A 12,630-nucleotide genomic window follows, 5' to 3' on the forward strand; every position below is an offset into this window, starting at 1 on the left:
CTAGAAGGTGGTTTTCTTGAATCTTGTGCACAATGAAGACATTTTATAGTTTAAGCTTTGATGTTTTAGATATTATGCATTCATCACATTAGATCAGTCATCTTTGGATTAAGTTTGATATTTAAATTCTAAATGTACGTCATTCAATTATACTTTTATGGATCATGAAAAAGTAATTACTTTAAAAAGTATGAATATTCTATTATTCATGATCTGCATTTTGTGATATCTAGTTGAGCAGGCATATTATATTGAGGGAAGATTTTATTATTTTCATCAAAATCTATACATGCAAAGATCACAGTGTCAGAAAATTAATTGCACTGTTTAGATTTTCCAGCCCCATTGACTTTTTTCCTTATCTCTACCTTTTCATCTTTGCCACTTACCCCAATAAAAGTAGATTTTCTCCATATTTCTTTATTTTTTAGGTTGATAGTTTCAATCTTTTTCTAGCCAAGAGAAGATCTAAAGAGATAAATATTTAAATGTTTGGTGCCTGGTAAAATTTGTCTCTCAAGGTATTATGTTATGTAATATCTAATGTAATTATTAATTTATAAGCATAATCATGAAAGGCACCTTCTAAACTTTTCTCAAATCTTAACCTTTTTCAGCTTTTAGTCTTAGTTTAGCCAATAACAGTATAAAGTGTCCAATATAAAATCTCCTTCATCTAAAGCCTTTCTATTGATAGGCTAACCCTAACCCATGAGGATTTTTACACATAAAAGATGAAAATCTAAAATAAGAGAAGTATAGAAATGGTTTTACTATCCTTTTTATTCAAAAAGCAAACAGTCACTATTTAGAATGCTGCATTGTTACTCTTCATACATAGCTTTATAGCCCGAAGGTCTGCTTTACAGAAGCTCAAAATATTGAGAGCATTAAAGCCTCAAAATTCTATTTAAGCTCATCTATCTAATATATACATTTAAGGTTCCATGTAGAAATTGTCTAAAAGAATTTATTCTTTTAATAGATTGATTCTTACTATCTAAATTTCATCTAGCCAGAGTTCTATAGACTACAGATTGGAAAATATTACCTTTTTTGAAATTAAAAGCTTATAAAATAAACAAGATTATTCCTACTTATACATGATTTTCTACCTCTGAGATATCTTTTCCTAAAAGACTAAAAATAATAACATATGAATCACAATGGGATCACACAAACTGTATCAGTTAACCTGAAAATAGTGCATTTTGCATTAGCATATTATCAGTAGTAAAAAGTTACAAGACATACAACATGACAAGAAAGTTGATAGGGCTACAAAGCAGAGAGACTAAAGGGGCTTACATTTCATATAAAAGAGTTAGAATTTATCTCAAAGGCAACAGGAATTTTCTAAATCATTTTGAACAGAAGAGTGATATTATCAATATATTTGCTAGAAAACTTTTCCTATAAAGGTCCAGGTAAGCAAATACTTTAGGCAGGCCTTCCTGCCTTTCCCTCCCTCTCTCCCTCCCTCCCTCCCTACTTTCCTTCCTTCCTTTGTTCCTTCCTTACTTCCCTTCCTTTCTTCCTTGTTTCCTGTCCTTCCTTCCTTCTTTATTTCCTGCCCTTCCTTCCTTCCTTCCTTCCTTATTTCCCTCCCTCCCTCCCTCCCTTCCTTCCTTCCTTATTTCCTGCCTGCCCTCCCTTCCCTCCTTCCTTCCTTCCTTCCTTCCTTCCTTCCTTCCTTCCTTCCTTCCTTCCTTCCTTCCTTCCTGTTTCTTTTCTTTCTTGTCTCAGTTTTTCACCTAGGCTGGAATGCAGTAGTGTGATCATAGCTTACTATAACCTTGAACTCCTAGACTCAAGCAATCCTCCTATCTTAGCCTCCAAAGGAGCTAACATTACAGGCATGAGCCATGTCTAAGTGTTGCAAATATTTTAGACTTTTTACAAGCCATATGGGCTCTGTTGCATCTATTTAACTCTGCCGTTATAGAGCAAAAGCAGGCATAGTCAATACATACACAAATAAGTTTGGATAATAAAACTTTATATATAGACATTGAAATTTGAATATAATTTTCAAGTGTCACGTAAAACTGTTCTTGTGATTTCTTTTCCAAAAACCATTCTTAGTTTGGGTTGAATTTGGATGACAAGTCACCATTTGCTGATTCCTTGTTTAGAGTATGATCACTTAGGCTGCACTGTAGAAAATAAACTTTAATGAGACAAGGCTCCTAGGTACAAGTGTAAAGTAAACAAAGAGATAGGTTCTTTCAGGCCCATTTCCTCAGGTTCAGCATCCTCATAGTAATATTCTTATATTTAGGGACTGTTGATTAAACTCTGAGCTCTCTCAGTTACTAGTTGCATAATTTTGTGTAATTTACCTAAGTATGTTTGCTTTCATTTTATAGCCTGTGGTGATGATAATACATAAATCCCTAGTGTGTTTTAAGTATCAAATTAATTAATAATATATATGAAGTGTCTAGCATATTGTAATGACTTAATAACTAGAGTTTCTGGTATATTATTTTATATTCACTTTTCAAATATTTAGATAGTACTTCATTTTATATTATTTATGTATTTGTCAGATTAACAATGCTGGAATTTAGGTAATTATTGATATTTGAGTGTTTACAACCAAGTAGTCTCTTCTTGAGAGGTTGGAATTGAATTATGGCAGCCTAGTTTCAGAGTCCATACTCCTAATCACTGTGGTATATTGCCTAGAACTAGATTCATTTGCATATATATTAATTTACTGTACAGTAAAAGTAGCATTTCAAATCAGTGGGGCAAAGTTTCAATAACTTACGTTGGTTCAACAGACTCACCATATGCCATACAAAGGGCTAATGTACCTAATATACAGAACCAATAAGAAGTAAGAAGTAAAACACCCCAATAAAAAGGTAGCAAGAGTTACAATCAGGCACATCACAAAATAAGAAGAAGGCAAGTCACAAAATAAGATGACAGGTAAACATACAGAAAAATGTTCAGTCTTTTTTTCTGTGAGTGAAAGAATACATTGGACTAAGGTGTCCAGAGACACGCAATCTTAAGCAGGTAGTAGCAGAGTGTTTTGGTAAGCTTGTCTTGATAGCTTTATCAAAAATCATGTGACCATATATGAGAGAGTTTATTTGCAGACTTTCTTTTTTATTCCAGTGGTCTATATGTCTGTCTTTGTGCCACACCACATTGTTTTGTTTACAGTAGTTTTGTATTAAGTTTTGAAATCAGGAAGTATGGGTCCTCCAACTTCATTCTTCTTTTTCAAGATTATTTTGGATATCTGGGGTCCCTTGGGACCCATGTATATTTAAGGATGGTTTTATATTTCTGCATAAAAGAAATTGGAATTTTGATATAATTGCATTGCGTCTGTTGGTCACTTTGGGTAAAATTAACAGCCTAACAATATTAAATCCTCCAATCCAACTTCCAGTATTGCATTGAATAGATGTGGTAAAAGTGGGCATGTTTGTCTTGTTGCTGATCTTAGAGGAAAAGCTTTTGAGTATTTCACAGTTGAGTTTGATTAATGGTGGTTTTTTTTGGTATATAGAATTTATTGTTGAGTTAGTTTTCTTCTAACCTAGATTGTTGAGGGTTTTATCGTGAAAGGATGTTGAATTTTGTCAAATGCTTTTTCTACCTCAATTGGGATGATTATGTGGGTTTGTCTACCTTCATTCTATTCAAGGTATATCATGTTAATTAATTTTCATACGTTGAACCGTTCATGCATTCCCAGAATAAATCTTACTTGGTCATGATATATAATCTTACTAATATGCTGCTGAGTTCAGTTTGCTAGTATTTTGTTGAGGATTTATGCATTAATATTGATGAGGGAAATTGGTCTGTGGTTTTATTTTTATTTTTGTATTGTTATTGTCCAACTTTGGTAGTAGGGTAATACTGGCCTTATAGAATGAGTTAGGAATTGATATTATTTTCTCTTTAAGTGTTTGGCATAATTCACCAGTGAAGCTATCAGAGGTAGAGCTTTTCTTTGGCAGGGAATTTTTTATTACTGATTCAATCTTCTTATTATTTCTCAGTCTATTTAGATTGTCTATTACTTTCTGATTTATTTTTAGTAGGCTTTGTGTTTCTAATAATTTATTTCACCTAGTTAGCTAATTTGTTGCCATAAAATTTTTCATAGTACTATCTTATCCTTTTTATTTCTATAGAATTAGTAATAATGTTCCTACTTTCATTTCTGAGTTTAGTAATTTCAGATTTCTCTAGGTTTTTTTTTTTTTTTTTAGGTAATTAGCTAAATGTTTGTCAATTTTGTTGATTCTTTTCTAATAACAATTTTTGGGTTATTTTCTTCCACTGTTTTTCTACTCTCTATTTTGTTGATCTTTGCTCTAATATTTATTATTTCCTTTTCTTCCTCTGGGTGTGGTTTTTTTTTTTTTTCTTTTTCTAGTTTCTTAAATTGTAATCTTAGGTTGTTGATTTGAGATCTTGCTTTTTACTATAATCCTTTATAAGTATAAATATCTCTTTTACCATTATTTTCACTGTGTCATGTAAGTTTGATATGTTGTGTTTTCACTTTTGCCTCTAAGAATTTTCTAATTTCCCTTTTTTATAAATTATATAAATAGCACACTCAGACAACTAACAGATTTTTCTTTTAATCCGTTAGTTGTCTGAGTGTGCTATTTACATAATTTCCAGAAATCTGTGGGGTTTTTTTGTTTTCCTTCTATTATTAATTTATAACTTCATCCCATTGTGATGGGAAAAGATACTTTGATAGCTATCTTTTTAAATCTATTGAAACTTAATTTATCCTAGAAAATGTCTTATATACACATGGGAAGAATGTGTATTTTCGGGGTAGGGTATTTTGTATTTGTCTGTACAACAAGTTGATTTATTGTGTTAAGTCCTCTATTTCCTTCTGTCTGGTTTTCGAGCAATTATTAAGTGTAGGGTATTGAAGCCTCCAACTATTACTGTATACTGTTTCTTATTTCAATTCTATTTGGTTTATTTTTAAGAGACAGGTTCTCACTATGTTGCCAGACTGGACTTGAACTCTGGGCTTATGCAATACTGCCACATCAACCTCCCAAGTAGCTGGGATTACAGGCATGCATCACTGTACCCAGCTTCTGTCAGTTTTTATAAAATATTTGATAATTTGGTGTCTGGTATATAAATGTTAATTATTGTTATTTTTCTTGCTGTATTGAAATTTGCATTAGTATATGCTATCTTTTAATTTTTTTAATTTTACATTCAGAAGTACACTTGCAGGTTTGTTACATGGATACACTGAGTAATGGTAGGCTTTGGGCTTGTGGTGTACCCATCATCCACTAGTAAAGATTTGGATGATGGGTATCATCCAACTGTTTGGATGGGTATTCATCAAAACATTGTATACAGTAGGTAAATTTTTAATCCTTAAAACTCTACCAACTTTGGAGACCCCAATGTCTGTTATTTCCCTTGTTATGTCCATGTGTACCCAATGTTTAGCTCACATTTATAAGGGCAAATATGTGGTGGTTGATTTCCTGAGTTACTTCACTTAAGAAAATGTTCTTAAACTCCATCCATATTGCTGCAAAGGACATGATGTCATTCTTTTTTATAGGCGAATAGTATTTCATGGTGTATATATACCACATTTTAAAAATTATACTTTAAGTTCTGGGATACATGTGCAGAATATGCAGGTTTGTTACCTAGGTATACACGTGCCATGGAGGTTTGCTGCAACAATCAACCTGTCATCTGCATTAGGTATTTCTCCTAATGCTATACTGCTCCTAGCTCCCTACCCCCAGAAAACTCCCCATGCATGATGTTCCATCCCTGTGTCCATGTGTTCTCATTGTTCATCTCCCACTTCTGAGTGAGAACATGCAATATTTCATTTTCTGTTCCTGTGTTAGTTTGCTGAGAATGATGGTTTCCAACTTCATTCATGTCCCTGCAAAGAACATGAACTCATCCTCTTTTATGTCTGCATAGTATTCCGTGGTGTATATGTGTCACATTTTCTTTATCTAATCTAACACTGATGGGCATTCAGGTTGGTTTCAAGTCTTTGAATTGTGAACAGTGCTGCAATAAACATACATGTACATGTGTCTTTATAATAGAACAATTTATAATCCTTTGGGTATATACCTAGTAATGGGATTGCTGGGTCAAAAGGTTATTTCTAGATTTAGATTCTTGAGTAATTGCCACACTGTCTTCCACAGTGTTTGAACTAATTTACACTCCCACCAACAGTGTAAAAGCATTCCTGTTTCTCAACATCCTCTTCAGTATCTGTTGTTTCCTGACTTTTTAATGATCACCATTCTGACTGTGGTTTTGATTTGCATTTCTCTAATGAACAGTAATGATGAGCTTTTTTCACAAGTTTGTTGGCCACACAAATGTGTTCTTTTGAGAAGTATCTGTTCATATACTTTGCCCACTTTTTGATGGCTTTGGTTTTTTTCCTTGTGAATTTAAGTTCTTTGTAGATTCTGGATATTAGCCATTTGTCAAGATGGATAGATTGCAAAAATTTTCTCCCGCTTTGTAGGTTGCCTGTTCACTCTGATGGTAGTTTCTTTTGCTGTCCAGAAGCTCTGTAGTTTAAGTAGGTTCCATTTGTCAATTTTGGCTTTTGTTGCAATTGCTTTGGTGTTTTAGTCATGAAGTCTTTGCCCATGACTAAGTTGTATTGCATAGGTTTTCTTTTAGGGTTTTTATGGTTTTAGGCCTTACATTTAAGTCCTTAATCCATTTTATGTTAATTTTTGTATAAGGTATAAGAAAGGGGTCCAGTTTAAGTTTTCTGCACATGGCTAGCCAGTTTTCCCAACACCATTTCTTAAATATGGAATCCTTTTCCCATTGCTTGTTTTTGTTAGGATTGTCAGAGATCAGATGTTGTAGATGTGTGGTGATATTTCTGAGGCCTCTGTTCTGTTTCATTGGTCTATATCTCTGTTTTGGAACCAGCACCATGCTGTTCTGGTTACTGTAGCCTTGTAGTATAGTTTGAAGTCAGGCAGTGTGATGCCTCCAGCTTTGTTCTTTTTGCTTAGGATTGTCTTGGCTATGTGGGCTCTTTATTGGTTCCAGATGAAATTTAAAGTAGTTTTTTCTAATTTTGTGAAGAAAGTCAATGGTAGCTTGATGGGGAAAGCATTGAATCTATAAATTATGTTGCACAGTATGGCCATTTTCATATTGATTCTTTGTATCTGTGAGTATGGAATGTTTTTCCATTTGTTTGTGTCTTCTCTTATTTCCTTGAGCAGTGGTTTGTAGTTCTCCTTGAAGAGGTCCTTAACATACCTCGTAAGTTGTATTCCTAGGTATTTATTCCCTTTGTAGCAATTGGTGAATGGGATTTCACTTATGGTTTGCTCTCTGTTTATTATTGGTGTACAGGAATGCTTGTGATTTTTGCACATCAATTTTATATCCTGAGACTTTGCTGAAGTTGCTTATCAGCTTAAGGAGATTTTGGGCTGAGACGGTGAGGCTTTCTAAATTACAATCATGTCATCTGCAAATGGAGACAATTTGACTTCCTTTATTCCTACTTGAATACCCTTTCTTTCTTCCTCTTGTCTGATTGCCCTGGCCAGAACTTCCGGTACTATTCTGAATAGGAGTGGTTAGAGAGGGCATCCTTGTCTTGTGCGAGTTTTCAAAGGGAATGCTTCCAGCTTTTGCCCATTCAGTATTATATTGGCTGTGGGTTTGTCATAAAGAGCTATTATTATTTTGAGATACATTCCATTAATACCTAGTTTATTGAGCGTTTTCAGAATGAAGGGGTATTGAATTTTATCAAAGGTCTTTTCTGCATCTATTGAGATAATCCTGTGGTTTTTGTCACTGGTTCTGTTTATGTGATAAATTATGTTTATTGATTTGCATATATTGAACCATCCTTGTATCCCAGAGATGAAGCTGACTTGTTCATGATGCCTAAGCTATTTTTTTTTTTTTTTGAGATGGTCTTGCTGTCTGTAGGCTGGAGTGCAGTGACATGATCTCAGCTCACTGCAATCTCCACCTCCCGGGCTCAAGTGATTCCTCTGCCTCAGCCTCCCCAGTAGCTGGGACTACAGGTGTGTGCCACCAGGCTTGGCTAATTTTGTTATTTTTAGTATAGATGGGGTTTGACCATGTTGTCCAGGATGGTCTTGATCTCCTGACCTTGTGAGCCACCGCACTTGGCTGGCTAAGCCTTTTGATGTGCTGCTGGATTTGCTTTGCCAGTATTTTATTGAGGATTTTCATATTGATGTTCATCAGGGATATTGGCCTGAAATTTTCTTTGTCTGTTGTGTCTGTGCTGGGCTTTAGTATCAAAATGATGCTGGCCTGATAAAATGTGTTAGGGAGGAGTCCCTCTTTTTCTACTGTTTGGAATAATTTCAAAAGGAATGGTACCAGCTCTTCTTTCTACCTTTGGTAGAATTCAGCTGTGAATTCGTCTGTTCCTGGGCTGTTTTTTGGTTGGCAGACTATTATTTACTGCCTCAATTTGAGAACTTGTTATTGGTCTATTCAGGGATTCAACTTCTGGGTTTAGTCTTGAGAGTGTGTATGTGTCCAGGAATTTATCCATGTCTTGTAGATTTTCTAGTTTATTTGCATAGAGGTGTTTATACTATTCTCTGATGGTAGTTAGTATTTCTATGGGATCAGTGGTAATATCCCCTTTATCATTTTGATTCTTCTGTCTTTTCTTCTTTGTTAGTCTGGCTAGTGGTCTATTTTGTTAATCTTTTCAAAAACCAGCTCCTGGATTCATTGATTTTGAAGGGTTTTTTGTGCCTCTGTCTCCTTCAGTTCTGCTCTGATCTTAGTTATTTCTTGTCTTCTGCTAGCTTTTGAATTTGTTTGCTCTTGCTTCTCTAGTTCTTTTAATTGTGATGTTAGGGTGTCAATTTTAGATCTTTCCCATTTTCTCCTGTGGGCATTAGTGCTATAAATTTCCCTCTAAACACTGCATTAGCTGTGTCCCAGAAATAGTGGTACATTGTGTTTTTGTTCCCATTGGTTTCAAAGAACTTACTTATTTCTACCTGAAGTTTGTTATTTACTCAGTAGTCATTCAGGAGCAGGTTGTTCAGTTTCCATATAGCTGTATGGTTTTGAATGAGTTTCTTAATCCCGAGTTCTAATTTGATTGCACTGTGACTGTTTGTTATGATTTCTGTTCTTTTGCATTTCCTGAGGAGTGTTTTACTTCCAATTATGTGGTCAGTATCAGAATAAGTGTGATGTGGTGCTGAGAAGAATGTATAGTCTGTTTATTTGGGGTGGAGAGTTCTGCAGATGTCTATTAGGTCTGCTTGGACCAGAGGTGAGTTCAAGTCCTGGATATTCTTGTTAATTTTTTGTCTCATTGATCTGTCCAATACTGACAGTGGGGTGTTAAAGTCTTTCACTATTATTGTGTGGGAGTCTCAGTCTCTTTGTAGGTCTCTAAGAACTTCCTTTATGAATCTGGGTGTTTCTGTATTGGGTGTATATATATTTAGGATATTTAGCTCTTCTTGCTGCATTGATCCTTTTACCATTACATAATGCCCTTCTTTGTCTTTTTGATCTTTGTTGGTTTAAAGTCTGTTTTGGATCAAAGACTAGGATTGCAATCGCTGCTTTTTTTGCTTTCCATTTGCTTTGTATATCTTCCTCCATTTCTTTATTTTGAGCCTATGTGTGTCTTTGCAGATGAGATGGGTCTCCTGTAAACAGCACAGCAATGGATGTTGATTCTTTATTGAATTTGCCAGTCTGTGTCTTAATGGGGGATTTTAGCTAGTTTACATTTAAGGTTAACATTGTCATGTGTGTATTTGATCCTGTCATTAATATGCTAGCTGGTTATTTTGCCCATTAGTTGATGCAGTTTATTCATAGTGTTGATGGTCTTTATAATTTGGTATGTTTTTGCAGAGGCTGGTACTGGTTTTTCCTTTTCATATTTACTGCTTCTTTCAAGAACTGTTGTAAGGCAGGCCTGGTGACAAAATCTCTCAGCATTTGGTTCTCTGTAAAGGATTTTATTTCTCCTTCATTTATGAAGCTTAGTTTTGCTAGATAAGAAATTCTGGGTTGAAAATTATTTTCTTTAAAAATGTTCTATATTGGCACCCACTCTTCTGACTTGTAGGATTTCCACAGAGAGATCTACTATTAATCTGATGGACTTCCCTTTGTGGGTAACCCGACCTTTCTGTCAGGTTGCTCTTAACATTTTTCCTTCTTTTCAACCTTTGTGGATCTGACGATTATATGTCTTGGGATAGCTCTTCTCAGGGAGTATCTTTGTGGTGTTCTTTGTAGTTCCTGAATTTGAATGTTGGCCTGTCTTGCTAAGTTGGAGAAGTTCTTCTGGATAATATTCTGAAGAGTGTTTTCCAACTTTGTTCCATTCTCTCTATCATTTTCAGGTACACTAATCAAATGTAGGTTTGGTTTTTTCACATAGTCCCATATTTCTTGGAGGCTTTGTTCCTTTTCATTCTTTTTTCTATGATCTTGTCTTCACACTTTATTTCATTAAGTTGATCTTCAGTCTCTGATATACGTTCTTCCACTTGATCAATTCAGCTATTGATACTTATGTATGCTTCACAAAGTTCCTGTGCCGGTTTTCAGCTCCATCAGGTATTTATGTTCTTCTCTAAACTGGTTATTCTAGTTAGCAGTTCACCTCACCTTTTTTCAAGGTTATTTGCTTACCTGCATTGTGTTAAAACATACTCCTTCAGCTCAGAGGAGTTTGTTATTGCCCACCTTCTGAAGCCTGCTTCTTCTGTCAATTTGTCAAACTCATTCTTCATCCAGTTTTGTTCCCTTACTGGCAAGGAGTGATCCTTTGGAGGAGAAGAGGGTTTCTCGTTTTTGAAATTTTCAGCCTTTTTGAGCTGGTTTTTCCCCATCTTTGTGGATTTATCTAACTTTGGTTTTTTATGCGGGTGACCTTCTGATGGGGTCTCTGAGTGGATGTTCTTTTTGTTGATGTTAATGCTGTGCCTTTCTAAGCCTGCCTTCTAACAGTCAGGCCCTTCTGCTGCAGGTATGCTGGAGTTTGCTGGAGGTCCACGCCAGACCCTGTTTGCCTGTATCACTGGCAGACTGAAAGAGGCAGTCTGTGCCTTGGCAGAGCTTGTGCCCTGTGCTGGGAGATCCACTGCTCTCTTCAGAGCCAGTAATCAGGAACCTTTAAGTCTGCTGAAGCTGTGCCAACAGCCACCCCTTCCCCCAAGTGCTGTGTCCCAGGGAGATGGTAGTTTTATACGTAAGCCCCTGACTGGGGCTGCTGCCTTTCTTTCAGAGGCGCCCTACCCAGAGAGGAGGAATCTAGAGAGGCAGTCTGACCACAGTGGCTTTGCTGGGCTGCAGTGGGCTCATCCCAGTTTGAACTTTTTGGTGGCTTTCTTTACACTGTGAGGGGAAAACTGCCTACTCAAGCCTCAGTAATGGCAGACACCCCACCCTCCACCAAGGTTGAGTGTCCCAGGTTGACTTCAGACTGCTGTACCGGCAGCAAGAATTTAAAGCCAGTGGATCTTAGCTTGCTGGCCTCCATGGGGGTGAGATCTGCTGAGCTAAACCACTTGGCTTCACCCACATTTCCAGGAAAGTGAATGGTTCTGTATTGCTGGCATTCCAGGCACTATTAGGGTATGAAAAAAGCTCCTGCAGCTAGCTTGGTCACTGCCCAAACAGGTGCCTAGTTTTGTGCTTGAAACCCAGGATCCTGGTGGTGTAGGCATCTGAGGAAATCTCATGGTCTGCAGGTTGTGACAACCATAGGAAAAGCATAGTATCTGGACCAGAATGCACTGTTCCTCACAGCACAGTTCGTCATGGCTTCCCTTAGCTAGGGGAGGTAGTTTACAGACCCCTTGAGCTTCCCAGGTCAGGTGATGTTCCACCCTGCTTTGGCTCACCCTCTGTGGGCTGCACCCACTGTCTAACCAGTCCCAGTGAGACAAACTGGATCCTTCATTGGAAATGCGGAAATCACCCCCTATTGCACTGATATTGCTGGGAGTACAGACCAGAGCTGTTCTATTCAGCGTTCTTGCCAGACACCTATATATATCACATTTTCTTTATACAGTCATCCATTGATGAATACTTAGGTTGATTCCATGACTTTACTGTGGTGAATAGTACTGCAGTAAACAGGAGTGAAAGTGTCTTTTTTGTATAATAATTTATTTTTCTTTGGGTAAATGCCCAGTTGTGGGATTGCTGTGTTGAATGGTAGTTCTGTTTTTAGTTCTTTGCAAAACATCTGTACTGTTTTTATAGAGGTGGTACTAATTCACATTCCCACCAACAGTGGACAAGGCTCCCATACTCCACATCCCTGCCAATATCTGGTTGTTGTTTTGACTGTTAAATTTATAGCCCGTCTGACTCATTTAAGATGAAATGTCAGTGTGGTTTTAGTTTGCATTTCTCTGATAATTAGTGATGTTGAACATTTTTTCATGTTTGTTGGCTGCTTATATGTCTTCTTTTTGAGAAATACCTGTTCATGTCTTTTGGCCACTTTTAATGGGATTGTTTTTCCTTTTCTCTTGCTGAGTTGTTTACCAAGGCCTTCTTTAGCATCCCTATTGCCCCAGAGGTCATGACCAA

The 12,630-nt window shown here is 36.4% G+C and overlaps 1 protein-coding gene across 33 annotated transcripts in view; it reads left to right on the forward strand.

Moving 5' to 3' along the window:
• Positions 1-12,630, forward strand: part of WDPCP (WD repeat containing planar cell polarity effector) — a 559,060-nt gene that overhangs the window by 325,588 nt on the left and 220,842 nt on the right. The gene's annotated exons all lie outside the window — the stretch shown is intronic.

This window comes from Callithrix jacchus, chromosome 14 (assembly GCF_049354715.1).
Source record: "Callithrix jacchus isolate 240 chromosome 14, calJac240_pri, whole genome shotgun sequence".
Classification (NCBI taxonomy): Eukaryota; Metazoa; Chordata; class Mammalia; order Primates; family Cebidae; genus Callithrix; species Callithrix jacchus.